This window comes from Denticeps clupeoides, unplaced genomic scaffold (assembly GCF_900700375.1).
Source record: "Denticeps clupeoides unplaced genomic scaffold, fDenClu1.1, whole genome shotgun sequence".
Taxonomy (NCBI): domain Eukaryota; kingdom Metazoa; phylum Chordata; class Actinopteri; order Clupeiformes; family Denticipitidae; genus Denticeps; species Denticeps clupeoides.
Window position 1 is genome coordinate 51,682 of NW_021629720.1, and position 17,227 is coordinate 68,908.

Sequence of the window (17,227 nt, forward strand, 5' to 3'; positions counted from 1 at the left end):
GGAATACTTGCAAAATAGCGAGGACACGAGCAGCTAGGTGTCGAATAAATGACTTTTCTGCTGCCCTTTGGTTGGAAAATAGCCACAGACATCAAGGGATTTTGTCGGTCAAGATAAATGCCGAGATCCAGAGTGCAAACTATGCGGACAGAAAACGAACCAAAGTCAAACGATTCACTGGACCTGAGCAATTTATAGCACAGCACACAGATACGAATTGTACAAAACCAGAACAAACATTCATATTGATCTTTAAATATCTACTTTTCTCCAGAAATAAATACATTCTGAGCCAGATGCTGGTTTACTGCAGTAAGGTGTGTATTTCTTTACTTGAAAAACATGTGCTGTATGTAGCATGAATTCCCTGTAATTTCTATGACAGAAAACTGAATATTTGGAATGACGATTTGAATAAATAGAATGAAAGTCTGACCTTTTGTGTTTTTGATAATGTTAGTTTGTTGCAGGGCCGATTTTAGGCAAAGGCATGGGGGGCAATGCCACACACATGTCCCATTAAATCCAACGAATTCATAAGAAACAGACATTTAGGTCAAGGTTTGTCTTGTAGAATATAAGAAAAGTAAAGTAAAGTGAAGTGATTGTCACAGGTGATACACAGCAGCACAGCACACGGTGCACACTGTGAAATGTGTCCTCTGCATTTAACCCATCACCCTGAGTGAGCAGTGGGCAGCCATGACAGGCGCCCGGGGAGCAGTGTGTGGGGACGGTGCTTTGCTCAGTGGCACCTCAGTGGTACCTTGGCAGCTCGGGATTCAAACCGGCAACCTTCTGATTATGGGGCCGCTTCCTTAACCGCTAGGCCACCACTGCCCTGTGCGTGAATATATGTATGTATTCAGTTATCATTCAACATGTTCAAGTTTCATCCCATGTTTTTATATACATCATATATATTGTAGAACTGTAGACTGTGTGAATATATATACACACACACACACCCACATATATAATGTGATTTAAACTGTTGACGACACCATACACATTTGTAAGGTGCTTGTTCCTGATCAAGTGGCCGGTGAGTGCGTATTCATTTTCCCCCGTGTAATTCTGCTCAAGCATGAATGCATCCCGCACTTCAGTTCCGTCGGAGCCCTGGAGGCAAGTGAAGCACTTTCAGCCTGTTTACCTTCTGCTGCCCACCTCAGCCTCCCGCGGACACTCGCAGCGAGTGACAGGGCCAGTGCCGAGGTCACGGGGGTCAGGTCCGACACTCACAGCGGGCATTTCGGAGATGTGCAGGCCACGCCACGCGTCAGCTGGTCTGGCGGAACAGTGCATCGCATCGGGCCTGTCAAGACACGGTAAATCACCTAGCGCGCAAGTCTGAGGCAGACTCTCAACCGCTGAGCATGTTGGCATCTCGCACACGAACTCCTCCGAGGGGCGAGTTAATAGGATAGAGAGCTGATTATCCACGGGAGGAGAGGGAGGCTTTTTATTCAAATGAAGAGTTAAAAAGGAATAAGCATGTTTGATCTTTCTGCACAGTCTCCACAGCCGTGCAGGGACCTGGCTTTTGTTTGTGTCTGGAGCGAGCAGGCTGGTTCTTTTAAACTAACTATAAACTGAAAACGTTATAAATATTCATGCGCTGGAAATATAGTAATAAAAAGAATCAACAAAGGTTTATGCTGTCATCTGGGCCAAGACTGAACTAGTATTAATCAGCGTAATATTTTGTTATTAAGCAATAACACAACGGATCCTACTTGATGCATTGATGTTTATCAGTATCAGCTGCTGGTTTATGATTTGTTGGTTTGTCATTTTTCACAATGATTTCTCCCATCTGCCCCATTACACAACTCATAACCCTATTATGTAAAGGATTTTATAGGCAACAATATAGAGATATTTGTATTACCATAATATTTCAGAACATTCGTATTAAAAATGCAGGACAATATTAATATTACAGGAAGTTCAGCTGTGTGTGTTGTGGTTTTCCTCAATATTGGGGGCTTAATTAAAGAAATATACTTCCGGATGCTTGGGCTACAATTAAAAACACTCATAATCCAATAAAAATGCATTAACAGCTAAAAAAAAGGATTGTGCCGTTTACTAAGTAATAAAACGTAATATTGCTTAGCAATATATGAACAACATAATATCATATGCATGAACAACTTTACGAGAATGAACTGCACTCACAGTGATTTCACCTGCCAATCAAATTTGACAGTTGCAGAATGCTGGACAAAAAAACAGAGCTACGTTTCCCAGAACCACTGTACGTCATTTTTTCTTATCGCAACAAACTGATTTCAGGGTACAACAGAACATCGAAAAAAGACGTCCTGATTTGGCAATCACAAATGCTAGCCATGCTAATGCTAATGCTAGCCATGCTAAGGCTGTTCTAATACACATCATTACATTCCAATAAGTGAATTAAGGCAATAAAGGCCAGTTGCTCGTAAAGTGACGTTTTTTTATCAGCCGTTATTACAAGATCATTGTATCCTGCATTCGGAATGAGAATCCAGACAGCCTCAGGACAAAATGTCCCACCGTCTCGCAACATCTCTTGTCCTTTCCCTTGACATTGACATTGATGGACCCGTCGCAAGAGGCAACAAATCTCCACGATGAAGCCACGTGGACGAAGGATTCGAGCACCGGCGCTTCCAGCGCAGCACAGCACAGCGTTTGTCAGCTGATCGCTGGAGACAATATGTTTTCATTTTTAAAAAGCGCATTTTAATTAAGTATCCAACCAGCGGCGCACGCGTGAAATCTTTTAATGAGTTCATTTGAAGAGCGTTTATTTGAAGCGTTGCATGGGCGTTTGTGACCCGCCAAGCCGGACCCCCGTTAAAGCAACTTGCGAATCGTTCATCTCGCACGCAGTCTCCTGGCAAGACGTCGGCTCTTTGAAGCGCCTCTGAATTGCATCTGAATTTGAAACGAATGTATTTATTTTGGAAGCGCTTCTTCTCCCAGGTGCGCGTCTGCCACGGACAAGCGCAAATTACACCTTCCAGAAATCAATCTTTCCGCTTATTGACTCTGGCACGGTGCTCAAGTAGACACTGATTAGGACCAAAGACACCGTCTTCTGGAAAATCAGGGCGCGTTGAAGGCTGCGGCGCGCTGCTTATGCCGTAACGCCGTCCAGCGTGTTGCCGACAATGCGGCCTCCTGCTCGCCCCCATAATGCCACTCGTCGGCAGAGGTAAGGACGGAGCGCTCCGCGCCACCAGGCCCCTTGGAGCTTCCCGTTACCAGCAAAATAAATGAGTCCCTGCTCGGCGAGGAGCCTTCAGCAGGACACAGACGTCCCCGGAGTGCCAGCCTGGGTGGTGTCTACATGGCAGCTCAAAGTAAAAAAAAAAAAGACACGATTCGAGGATATTGTAAGATGGGACGTCACAGGTCCATCACTTTCGTCTTGCGTAGAGGTTCCTCTCCATATCTCTCCCCGAGCAAGAGGCGTGAAAGGCCAGCCGTTTTTTAGGGGTCCCCCGCTTGTGTCTTTGTCGGGCTGTGACACCCCCCAAACAGGAGATGCCCAGGGGCGTGACAAGGCGGAAACAACAAATTCTGATTGGTCCGTGGCAACGTCCTGGGAGTCAAATGTCCTTTCCTTTCCATTGGGAACTGGGGGGGGGGTTTCCCCCAGTTTCTGGGCCTGTCTTCTCTCCCTGTTTCTCTTGGACCAGGCGACCTCTCTGCAGCTTGGTTCCTGGCTTTTCTCTCTCTTCCTCTATCCCTTTCTCCTTTCTTTTATTTTGGGCTTTTCTGTAACTTTGGTACCTTTTTTTACATACAATATTTACATGTAACTGCAATAGAAACTTCATCCTTTTAACCACTATTGCGCCACGGCTCTTTCTGCCAGGTAACATCAGATTGGAGTGGTTTAATACAGCGCTTTTTGTAGAGAATTTACACTTATTTTACAAAATGATCTCAAGATTTAACACATGAAAAATTTACAGATTATGAAAAATTAAGCCAACATATACGTGAGGCATTTAGCTACCATGGTTTTAGGTCCACTCCCAATCATTAAGTCACTCCAGATCGATGCTGGAACTGGCCAGGAAACTGTGGTTCTGTCAACCACTGGACACCTTCCACCAAGGTGCCACTCCGGGTTCCACACATGGTGCCCACTGCTCACCAAGGCTGGTGGTTAAATACAGAGGACACATTTCACTGTGCTTCACAATGACAATCACTGCACTTCACAAGGTGCCGCTGAATGGCTGATGAAACCCATGGATGGACTCACACACACACACACCTACGGAAAATTCGGAGGCGGCGAATTTTTCTAATGGCGTACATGCCATTAGATGGCGAGAGCAAACCCAAGGTCCGAGTCAGGATTCGACCATGAGGTGTGAGGCCAGCGTTTTACCGGTGTGCCATTACGCTTCAATGTACAAGCGAAGGTCTTCACATTATGAACCAATTTTGTTTTCATGAAACATGAAATACAAAGAGCAAAAACTGACATCAATAATAAAGAAATACATGGTGTGGTTAGGACAGAATCGATACAACTGTTTATTTATTTGTTTATTTGCATTTTTATTCAGTCAATTGTTATTAATATTGTTGTATCGTTCCACCAAGGGAAGTTTGTCAATAAAGTTGAACTCTTAGTGCAAAAACATTGCTTTACTACTGATCTACAAACCTATAAATGTATTTATTTAGGGGTGTTAAGGAACTTTACTGTCTCCGCACGGAACGGTTTAGCTTTTCTGCACCTAGACATGGCCACAACTGGAAAAACTCACAAAGCGCAGGTTGCCAGGTCAGCAGATGAAATCAATTTCAGTCATGAACAATGTGCCATAGTAAAACTCCGGAAGTTCCGGCTCCGGATCTGGATCAATGCATCGGGGAAGTGACCGACTATACTCGTAAATGTAAAGCAGTGGAAGGTTCGTGCCTGGGCGGTAGAAGGCACCGGCCTGCTGGTTACGCCCCTGCGTATCTTTATTCACGACCATGTCCTCGGCTGATTCGCCCTACCAAGTAAAAATTACGCACCTCGACTTTCCATAAACGTTCGGCTTAGGATTGGTGCTTCGGTAAAAAAAAATAAAAAATGCACACAAAGGTAAACCTGATGGTGGGGAACACCTCCAAACGAAACATGAGGATATCACGGAGAACCCACCGCGGGTAATAAATCATGCCATTCTTCTTGTTATGCAAATTTGCCACCGATTGGTTCCGAATCAATTAACGGCGTTCATTAATTAAGAGTCAGGTGATTTAGAACGCGTCAGAACCATCATGGTGGAAAGAAAGGGGGCAGAAACAGAAAGGAGATGCAAAAAAAAAAAACACAATCGGAGACAAACTCCTGCTCTCTGATTAATGTTGGAGGAATTATCAGCCCTCTGGAGGCTGGAGGGCCACGCCAGAGGCTCCTGTGTTTCCATTCGAAAAGAGAAAATCAGGTATCAGGGAGACGTGCACATGGAAACGTGGGTACAGGGCATGCGGGTGGGGCCAGAGGTCGATTCCACCAAGAAGAAGTGAGGCCAGATGTTGCCTTCAGTGCCCTAAATCCACAACTTTCAGAATTTTTTGAAACAAATTATTCAGCAAAAATTTCAGAAAAGAGATTGCATACATGAAAGCAGAACATCAAAAGTGTCTCCACTACCTTTTTAACATAAATCATTCCTATTGACATAAGAAGGTAATAAATGAGAAGATCCATTTGGCCCATCGAGCTTGTTGTGAAGTCCAAAATGCTCCCCCGCCTGTTTCAGACTACGGCCACAGGTTCTGAAGTTTTGACGTGTGAATAGTCCTACACCATCTAGAGGGCAGCTCAACCCATAGTCTCCTTTTTATCAAGGCTGAGAGCAGGTGACCAACAATGGCATCACTGCCTCATGGTCATGAGGTTCTCCAAGGGCATGTACACTAGGTAGAAAGGTGACTGAATTGCAGAGTGGTCTTCACCCAGCACCTAATACTCTGGTAGTAGCCATCATGTCCCTGAGCAGGACGCTTAACCCTGAGTGTCTCCAGGGGGGAGTGTCCCTGTAACTACTGAGTGTAAGTCGCTCTTAATAAGGGCGTCTGGTAAATACTGTAAAATGTTAATATAAAATGCAAACCTAATACCCTGGATGGGCTCCAGAAGCCTACAGTCCAGCCCTTCTGGACAGTGAGTAAAGGAGTGAGTGCTGAGCTGATGACTGATGAATAGTATGATCAGTTTTAGTTTGAGTCTGGACTTTGGCGTTGGTTTCCACCAGGTTCTCCAAGGGCCTGTACACTAGGTAGAAAGGTGACTGAATTGCGGAGTGGTCTTCACCCAGCACCTAATACTCTTCACTACCAGCATCTGGTAGTAGCCTAGTGTGTAACACACTCGCCTATGAACCAGAAGACCCGGGTTCAAATCCCACTTACTACCATCGTGTCCCTGAGCAAGACACTTAACCCTGAGTGTCTCCAGGGGGGGACTGTCCCTGTAACTACTGACTGTAAGTCACTCTGGATAAGGGCGTCTGGTAAATGCTGTAAACGTAAATGATGAAGCATATCTGGTGATTTGGCATATTCACTCAGCATTCCATTATACAGATCTCATTTATGCTTTCTGGTGAGTAAATAGTCACGTCTGTTCTGCGGCGTGCAGTACTCCACACTCTTCACACCGCGTGTGATGGCGCAAAAATATCATTCGATTCGATTCTCGCTCATTTTTTTTTTTTTCCACGACCAAAGCAAAAAGCAGCGCGCCGTGCGCTTTAACTTCACTCTCTCCCCGTCGTGTTCACACCTATCCTGTGAAAGCTCTGCCTCCACAGACAGCCAACTGCTCGCTTAGTGTGCAAAGTGAACGAGCACGTTTACACACACACACACACAAACTTCCTCATCCTCCAAATCTGCTCAGACGAACAGAAAGGCGGCGGGTCTGGTCTGTTTTAGTGATGAGGTCGGAGAGAAAGGAGGGTCCTCCTGGCCGGCGTGATAAACCCGACAGCCGCGGCGCCGCCCTTCCAGCGGTCCAATCCTGGAACGGGGCCTTGTCCAACTCCGACACAAAGTCCCAGTCTGCGGCAGAAGAATTATCCCTTCATTGAAGGGGAAATGAACCCCGCCCCACCCCGGCAGCCGAATGTCCCTTATCTCCTGAGGTAATAAACATTCCCGTCCCCCCAAGTCTCCTCCTTCCCGCCCAAACGGGTGGAAAAGACATTTTCAAAAGCCGAGGAATGCTCGACTCCCCCTTTCTGCACATTCGACAGGAACGAGGAAAGGGGGGGGCGACTCGTTTCTGGGGTCGGAAACAAGATTTGCCATATTCCTGTTCCCCTAGCAACACAGAGGCCGTTATCATGGTCACAAACGCATGGGTGCTAGTGGCCTAGCGGGTAACACACTCGTCCCTAACCAGAAGACCCAGGCTCAAATCCCACTTACTACCATCATGTCCCTGAGCAGGACACTTAACCCTGAGTGTCTCCAGGAGGGGACTGTCCCTGTAACGACTGACTGTAAGTCGCTCTGGATAAGTGCTGTAAATGGTGTAGGGACCGGGACGGATACACACCTTTTACTCGAACTTCTAGTCTCTAGTCACGATGAATGAGGGCGTGATTATATATTCTGGTAAGAATCTTTATTCCCCGACACCATCTTCTTTTCAAGGCGAAGCCTTTTCTAAATATTGAATCATATCATTCTGAAAAGACCACATTATCCCGAGGATTCTGTGCAATTTGCATATTCATTAGAATTAATTAGAATGCATGGATGCCTCGTTTTTTTTTTTTTTCTCCCCTTATCTTATTTTCAGTAGTCGGGAGGTGCAAAAGAGTGAAAGAAGCGATCAGAATGTGTGATTAGTTGAAAAAAAAAAAGTCTGCTTTAACAGGGGGGTGACGTTTTCATTCCAAGAACCAAGACTGCCGATGAGCTTCCATTCAAACCAGAATAATGACTCTTTTTATGTATTTAAGCAGAAGTAACGGCACGTGCCACTCACATCTCACACAAAATGCTGAACGGGAAGAATTATGTTGGAGGACGCACGACGGGACAGGTACAAACATTTATTTTCACGAAACTGGGACGTATTTTATCCTGTCATCATAGGACGGGTGTCAGGTACCACGTCCGCACAGATTTCTTGTCAGAATTGATAACGTGAGCTTATATACGTAAAAACTTTATGTTAAAGATGGTAGCAGAATTCCTGCTAAATGAATAAACCACGCAACTTTCAGCACTTTTCATCCTTCACGTGGCCTTTTAGTAACATCTGCATATGAATACATTATTACGGGGATGGAGGATTTTATTGGTTATTGATGGGTGCTTCGGGAGTTTGGTGGCTCCGGAATAGAACCTGCTGCACCCCTGAGATCTGAGAAGCTGGTCGCATGATGAACGCGGACCACATCCGAAATCCCGACTCACTTCTGTAGGGGCCTGCATGCGTCGTCCGGCCTGCGCTGGTATTCCGCCGGAACGCTACGGACACGTTTTCGCTTATCGATGCTCCGGCGGCTCAGCAGTTGCGAAACTGTGTCTCCGGGGAGGGGGACGAGGCGGGAGACGAGTGAAGGCGCGAGGTGGGAGATGGAGGTGAAAGGGGACGCAACAGGACTCGTGGATCTTGGACGTACCCAGTCTCTCCCTGTTTACCGAGCCGCTCCACGCGGCCGCTTCCATCACCACTCGGCCCGACCTGGCTTCAGTCTACAGTCTGGATTTCCACAGCCAAATGCTGGACCACAGCAAATAATCAATACCTGGCCAGGAGGCCATTCAGAAACGGATGGATCGGATGGGGTTCTAGCCGGAACCTGTATAGGCCGTCTATCCAGCTGCCTAAGCCACTTGTCAGGGGCCATGGGGAGGCGGAAGACTAATTCAGCGAGACAGGAGCAAAACCTGAACATGGGTCAGTTCATTGCCGGGAGAACACACACACACTCCAGCTCATACTATCATGTGTGTGGATTGTAGGAGGAAATAGGACCACCCAGAGGAAACCCATTACAAAGATACTGGTAATAAATGTGTCGTGTGGCCAATCTCTGGTCATAAAAAAATGATTTAGAATTCCTGAGAATGAATATCTGAATGATGACATCATATAATAATGTTGATGATGTAGATTATTGACATATGTACTAAATATGTGTTAATAAATGAGAGCATTGCTTCAGTACAAGGAGAAGTGGTGCCCCCCCCCCGTAATCAGAAGGTTGCCGGTTCGAATCCCGATCCGCCAAGGTGCCACTGAGCAAAGCACCGTCCCCACACACTGCTCCCCGGGCGCCTGTCATGGCCACCCACTGCTCACAAAGGGTGATGGTTAAATACAGAGGACACATTTCGTCGTGTGCACTGTGTGCTGTGCTGCAGTGTTTCACAATGACAATAACTTTCATTTGCCCAATCTGTTGACCATGAAGACTCAGCAGGCCCTATTTTGCCAGTCTAAATATCTAGCAGCAGCCATGCACACTCATAGCACACTCATTAACCATTTTTTGTGGGTTCCATGCTTTTTAAATGTACCGTGCCAGCGTGCATTGCCATTGGCACATTAAATGCCATTTAAATGTTTTTGAAACATGCTAATGACAAATGGTTTTAGACAAAATGTGAGATTGTGTGCTTGCCTTTTTAACACTTCCCATTTATGTGCACAAAACGTGACATTCACACAAACGAAAACTTGCACTCACACTTATATGTTGTGTTAACACAAGCACTCTTTATTGGCAAGCACCAGTCAGGCTGCAATTAACTGTGTAAAAACCCATAATTCCGTTTAGAAATGCATGACGTCACTCTGTTCAGTGTGAGCGAGCAGCGTCATATTGTACTTCGCCGTGTCTTCATTAATAGCTACGGTTTGCTTCGAAGTGGCAGGAGCTGACTGGCTTAATGTCAGAGGTGCTGGAGGACACGCGAAAGAGACCAACTTGGCACCTCGAAAGCTCTATGAAAGGCTTCGATGACATAAAAAATGTCAAATGGCAGGGAGGCACAGTGTTGCAGTGTTTGGTGATGCCAGCTTTATGGATGTGACATTTTAGATGAATGGAAATAAAATAATAATAATAATAAAAATTGTAAAAAACAGTCTGAGAGCAAGAACATGTGTTTGTCTATTGAGTCTATGCATGTCACGCGGGGTGCAGTGACCTGTTTCCTTGCCAGAAATGTCCATGACGCGCATCAAATATTAAAACAGACTTTGATGTTATACCGCATAAAATTTTACAATCAGTGCAGAGCAATGCAGCGCAGAGCCCCTGATATCCATTTACAGTTTCCCGAATGCAGAAGAAAACATTGCGTCAACACAGCATCTTCGCTCAGAGATTGCAGAGATCCTCCAAGGACAACAATCTGCACGGTATGAAAATGTGCGCTACAAAACCAATATATATGTATGGACCGGCTTCCAACGCTATTAAGGGCGAGCGCTACAGAAACATTGCTTTCTGCAGGAAGCCTGACCAGCTGCATGTTTGCATCGCTGAGAGGTGAACATGAATTGTGATGTGGTGTCATTCTGTGTCCAACACATTTCAACTAGATGAACTTTATTATACGTTTATTACGTACGGGCATAAAAATACGCGAGGAATTTGGTTCCTGCAAATAAAACAAGGACAACATTTATTTCTTATATAGTCCCAAATTGCTAACAGTCTCAACGGGCTTCAACATACATTCAAAATACACAGCAATATACAATGAAATACAAGCAATAAAATGTAAAATCCAATTTATCTGGCAAATAGGTAAAACAATAAAAGGCGAAAAATCATCTTTAATGATGATTTGTGCATGTGATGTATTGGCGGGCAAGGCACAGCGTGCATGAGAGCTGTCAAACATCAGGCCCCTCCCATTTTAAACATCCTTAGCAATCGGGTTCTGGGTGACTGAAATAATTGACACCTACAAAAAAAAAAAAAAAAAAGGTTACAGGGTTAATCAACTTTTATTTCATCAATTCCTATAAATCCCAACCTTACACTAGTGGACAAGCCAAACGCTTCGTTTGAAATGAGTGTATTGTATACTTTCTATATATATTGTATATAAAAAAAAAAAAAAAAAAGCAAAGTATGTGTGCGCATATGAGAATTGGCCATAAAGTTCTTTATAATAATATAATAATAAAGTGAAGTGATTGTCACATGTGATGCACAGCACACGGTGCACACAGTGAAATTTGTCCTCTGCATTTATCCCATCACCCTGAGTGAGCAGTGGGCAGCCATGACAGGCGCCCGGGGAGCAGTGTGTGGGGACGGTGCTTTGCTCAGTGGCACCTTGGCGGATCGGGATTCGAACCGGCAACCTTCTGTTTACAGGGCCGCTTCCTTAACCGCTAGGCCACCACTGCCCCATATAATATATATATAATATCGCACGGAATTGGCCGAATGGGCAGCTTGGTCATGCATCATGCATCGTACAGCGATCACCGATTCACCCCTTCCGAGACGGCGTTGAGGACATGTGCAAACACAGAAATGACGATCAGGTAGCTTGTCCACTGCGGTAGGCACAAGGAAACCTTTGTAATGTGCTCTCGCCTACTTACCATGACTGGAACAACAGGGAGAAATGTTATGTGTAGTAAATCAAAAGAATTTGTTCAGTAAATTCAGGGTTTTTTTCGCATGCGATTTGTTCGTACAGTTTGCGCTGGGTTTTCCCCCAATGACAGATATAACGACCAGGAAAACACTGAATAAGCTTCATTCTGGCTTCAATAAGCTCTTTTTTATTTTAGAAGCTGGTAGCCGAAGTAAACAGTAAACCACGGCCATTTTTTACTTACCGACTAGCGATAACGCGGCTGCTCTTACTCTCTGGCACCACGCGGTGGAGACGGCGCCTTACCGCCCACCTGCACTAAACTGTGTTTAACCCTCATATAACACACATCTCAACATGCAACATTCACCTATTTACATCCGGCAATATACATCCAACTATATGCATCCGGCTATTTACATCCATCCAACTATTTACATCCGGCAATATACATCCAACTATATGCATCCGGCTATTTACATCCATCCAACTATTTACATCCGGCTATATACATCCATCTGGCTATTTGCATCCAATTATATGCATCCAACTACATGCATCCAGCTATATACATCCATCCAGCTATTTACATCCGGCTATATACATCCATCCAGCTATTTACATTCATCCAGCTATTTGCATCCAATTATATGCATCCAGCTATTTACATCCATCCGACTATATACATCCATCCAACTATATGCATCCATCCGGCTATTTACATCCAACTATATGCATTCATCCGACTATATACATCCGCTCATTTCCTTTTATTTATTAGTCTAGCGGGCCTTTCTACAAGATGAAGGCTGATCAACCACACAGTTCCCACTAAAAGTGAATGTAAATATGAACACTGTAATGTTTTTTATGTTTATATCTGATATGCGTCTGGTGCTGGCCACGCCCGTCTGACATTTTTTTTGCTGTCAATGTGGCCCCTGAGCTTAAACGTTTGCCCACCCCCTGCCCTAAGATCAGCCTTCAGGTGGGACACCCGAGGTGGACAGGTTTTAGGGTACAGGCCTGACAAAGTTACACGACAAAAACAGCTATCCAGAGCCCCACCCATTTCCCACCACGTGGCCCCTTCACATTCACGTCTGCCCCCTCCCCCTCCCATATATGTCGGCGTAGCACCGACCATGTCAACAAAACGTAATACGAATGCAACATGGAAAGTGTGTGATGTTTCCATCAAATTTTGAAAATAAGTGTTGTAACTAAGGAACCTTTTTTCCAAGGTAAGAGCGACATTTGCATAGAAGTTGCAGATCAACTCTAAAGAGCCCATAATTAACGAATCCAGAGCTACGGGAAAAACACGATCACGCTGATCACTCCAAACAGGTTTATGGAGCTTCTGTACCAACACGGCGGCAGGGACCGGAATTATTTCTACAGATTTAAACCCCCCCCCCCCCCCCCCCTTCTCATCTAAAGAAAGCTAATTAACTAATCAGACAGCGACTCCAAGGCAAATTCCCCTCGCTGTCAGATGTAATGTTCCTGCTCGCTGTTAAAGCTCCGCCCTCGTAGCGGCCCCGCTCGGCCACAATAAAGGCGCCAGCACCCGCGGTCCTGGGAACAGCTGACGTGCTCTTTTCACAGCCTGTTATTGTGATACTTGAGCTGTGTGACACGGGACGTAAAGGTCACGCCGCCGCGTCCGTACGTTTGCCGAGGCAAGCATGAATAAGAGCGCCACTCGCATCAGCTGCGGACGCTTGGTCCCAGGCGGCCGCTGGTGTGGAGAGGTTCTGCGGCCTCCTGCTGGCTCCTGTGGGGCCTTTTCGGATTGAAGGGTGATGGAGATGGGTGCGCTTGTGGTGATCAAGGCTGTAGATGTCCCACGACCGGCATGGGAAAAGTCCTCAACGTTAAAACAGCAAAGCAACGTTGGTTCGGATCACGGGCAAAAAATCCAAGTGAAAGTGATTGTGGCACAGCACACGGTGCACTCAATGAAACGTGTCCTCTGCATTTAACCGGCACCCTGAGTGAGCAGTGGGCACCATGACAGGCGCCCGGGGAGCAGTGCGTGGGGACGGTGCTTTGCTCAGTGGAACCTCAGCGGAATGGGATTCGAACCGGCAACCTTCCGGTTACGGGGCCACTTTCTTAAACGCCAGGCCACCACTGGCCCCAGAAAGGTGTGTAAATGTCGATGTCAAAAAAAGTCAAACCTGCAGGCATTTTGAAAACATTAACAACATTGTGCAAATGGAGCTGAAGCTAAAAATGAATTAATTAGCAAAAGAAATGGGTTGTAGTAGCCTTGTGGGTAACACACTCGCCTATGGACCAGGAGACCCAGGTTCAAACCCCACTTACTACCATCGTGTCCCTGAGCAGGACACTTAACCCTGAGTGTCTCCAGGGGGGGACTGTCCCTGTCACTACAGACTGTAAGTCCCTCTGGATAAAGACGTCTGGTAAATGCTGTAAATGTAAAATTTTCCATTTTGCCGCGGCCCATTCACTTTGGGAAATGACAGTGTTTCTGGGAAGGGAACGGGCCGCTCTAATTGGCCGGTGTGACACGCGGCTGCGGCGCGTTGCGAGGGCCCTTTTTTAACCGCTGGCTGCGTTTACGGTCAACAGGCCCGGTTTGCTGCGCGCCGCATTCCAAGAACGGCCGAGCACCTGCCCGCGGGGAGGGGGGGGCCCGACATGAACGGCTGGGTGCCGCCCCGGCTCGCTTTACATGCGGGCTGGCTACAGTAAACACGCATGCCAAGAGAGGTCACGCGAAGCGCGTGGCGCGTGGCGCGGCCCACCTCTAGACGTGGATAAAAGGCCTCCTCAGGCTAATAATTCCTCCTCCGGAAACGCGCACGTGTACGCGAAAGCTTGGCCGACGCCCCTGCAGGAACGGCGCAGTCGTCACCATGGCTAACGCTTTAAGGACTGCAGCCGGTGGAAAGTCCCTCCGCGCCAGACGCATGGCAGCCTGCTGAACCCGGTGACACAAAAAAATCAAAAACCTACGAACCGGCGATCCAGATACCACGGGTGCAATTTATTAGGCACCGAATGAAACGTTCTTAGGTTGGAAGAGGTGAAATACAGTCGCAGTGTGGTGGTACTGGGGTGAACTACAGAGGCGCCTGGGTGAAAAAAAAAAAAACAGGACCTAAGAACGTCCCTTTCAATCACTTCTGGACTCTGTCCCCACAGAATTTTGCACATTTGCACTGTACCTGATTTGATGTTTAAAATTGTAATATTTGGTTATGTTTGCAATATTGAGGTCTGCAGCAGTCGCAAAATCATTTCACTGCATTTACATTTACAGCATTTACCAGACGCCCTTATCCAGAGCGACTTACAATCAGTAGTTACAGGGACAGTCCCACCCTGGAGACACTCAGGGTTAAGTGTCTTGCTCAGGGACACGATGGTAGTAAGTGGGGTTTTAACCTGGGTCTTCTGGTTCATAGTCAAGTGTGTTACACACTAGGCTACTACCATCCACCCACTGCATATCACACCGTGTACGACTGTGTACGTGACAAATAAAATTGTCCGGTAAGGACGTTAGACTAGCGGACTGCCGTCTCATTATTCCCAAGTGACTCAACTCTGGGGACAGCAGCGGGAGAGAACTTGAAAGAACCCAGTGACCTGATGATGGCGGTCACATGACGAGTCACTTTTTATGCCCCGCCGCTGTTAATAACGACGCGGCGCACGAACGGGGCCTGCGGAGGGGACCGGCGCGGACGTATCGAGACGCCAGCGTCTGCGGAGGCAGCGACAGATTCACGCCATTCGAGCTTGGCCGAGCTCAGGCCGCGGTGCACGACGCTTCGCAAGCCAACCGGCTCGCCAGGCTTACGTAAGACACGAAGAACCAGGCGACACTGAACGGAACCGAGCCTGCGAGTCTTCGCACACACACACACACACACACAGGGCTTTTTATTCAGACTTACCATCAGCGACGGGGACAGTCCCCCTGGGGGTTTTATTTACATATAGAAACAGCTGACAGCATCTTGTTGAAATAAAAAAAATACACTTTATGTGACGTGTCCACCTTTGATTTTGTGTGCAGAATACGTATTCGTTGCCCATCAGATGGAATAAATCTCACCAACCGCTGCTGCAGTCGAGTCCCCGATGGACGTAAAGTAACGATGAACGGGTACAGAATCATTAAAATGATGTTAAATATGTTCGTTTTTGGAATTTTATTACACTCGGTCACTCAGTCAACTGGGTGTGAGTCAACTGAAGCGTTTCAATCGTTTTTTTATTTTTTTTTTAAACAAAGTAAAAACAAATGGGCCAGTGGTGGCCTAGTGGTTAAGGAAGCGGACCCCCGTAATCAGAAGGTTGCCGGTTCGAATTCCGACCCGCCAAGGTGCCACTGAGCAAAGCACCGTCCCCACACACTGCTGTCATGGCCACCCACTGCTCACCAAGGGTGATGGTTAAATACAGAGGACAAATTTCACTGTGTGCACCGTGTGCTGCAGTGTATCACTTTTTTTTTTCTTTTAATGCCTTGTGACGAGAATAAATGACTTTCAAATGGAATCTTCTAGGGATTCAGCTCGGGCTGTGGAGGAATTTAATCGCCGGACGCACTGCTCGCCCCCTCCGGCACGTACGGTAGGCAAACTGGCCGATTAAACGTCAACACGGACACACACGTTGACTGTATTCATGTTTTGCATGTCTGCATCTCAGTCCACAGGCAGTGGACTCTCCGAAACCATCTTACGAAGGTCATGGTCAAAGGGGACCAGCAATCTAGAGGTCACCAGTCATAGTTTAAGTTTAATACTTAGATTAAATTTATGGTTTTTACCATTTTTTTTTTTTTTTGCAGAGTTCTACGCTCATGACAAAGAGAGAATGTGCTGGAGCCAGACAGGAATCTAACTCGCATGGAGAAGAGAACGAACCAATAAAACGGAATCCTCTGAAGTAGGGTGCTAGTAGCCTACTGGGTAACACACTCGCCTGTGAACCAGAAGACCCGGGTTCGAATCCCACTTACTACCATCGTGTCCCTGAGCAAGACACTTAACCCTGAGTGTCTCCAGGGGGGGACTGTCCCTGTAACTACTGATTGTAAGTCGCTCTGGATAAGGGCGTCTGGTAAATGCTGTAAATGTAAATGTAAAGTACCACGGTTTCACCAAAGCACGCAGTGCTTCTATAGTCTCACTTACTCCCACACACACATTACTCTGCTCGCGGTGTATTACTTCACCGGAACTGACTGGAGCCTTGACTTCTTCCTTCTCCTCTAACGGAGCAGTCACCATCACAGGAGTCCCCGCCCGACACGTTCCTCGAGGAAGCGGCGCGCTCGTCTCTTCCCGCATTCACGCCGCCCCATCTGAACCTTCATTAGAGGCCGACGGGGCACCGGTGGCACCTTTTGATGAATAACTGATTCTCAGGGTCGGGGGTTAAGAGGCGCCCGGGTCCCCGCGTGTACCCGTATCGGCGTACGGAACTGGCGGCGAATTTCACACTCCACCCGGAGCGTCGTCATTGCAATTTCACGAACCCGCCGAAGCTCCAGGAGCTCCAGCCGAGCAGAAAAGCCTGAACCCAAAAGCTTAATTACAAAGCTGCCCCGAGGAAAGAAAGAAAGAAGGGGGGG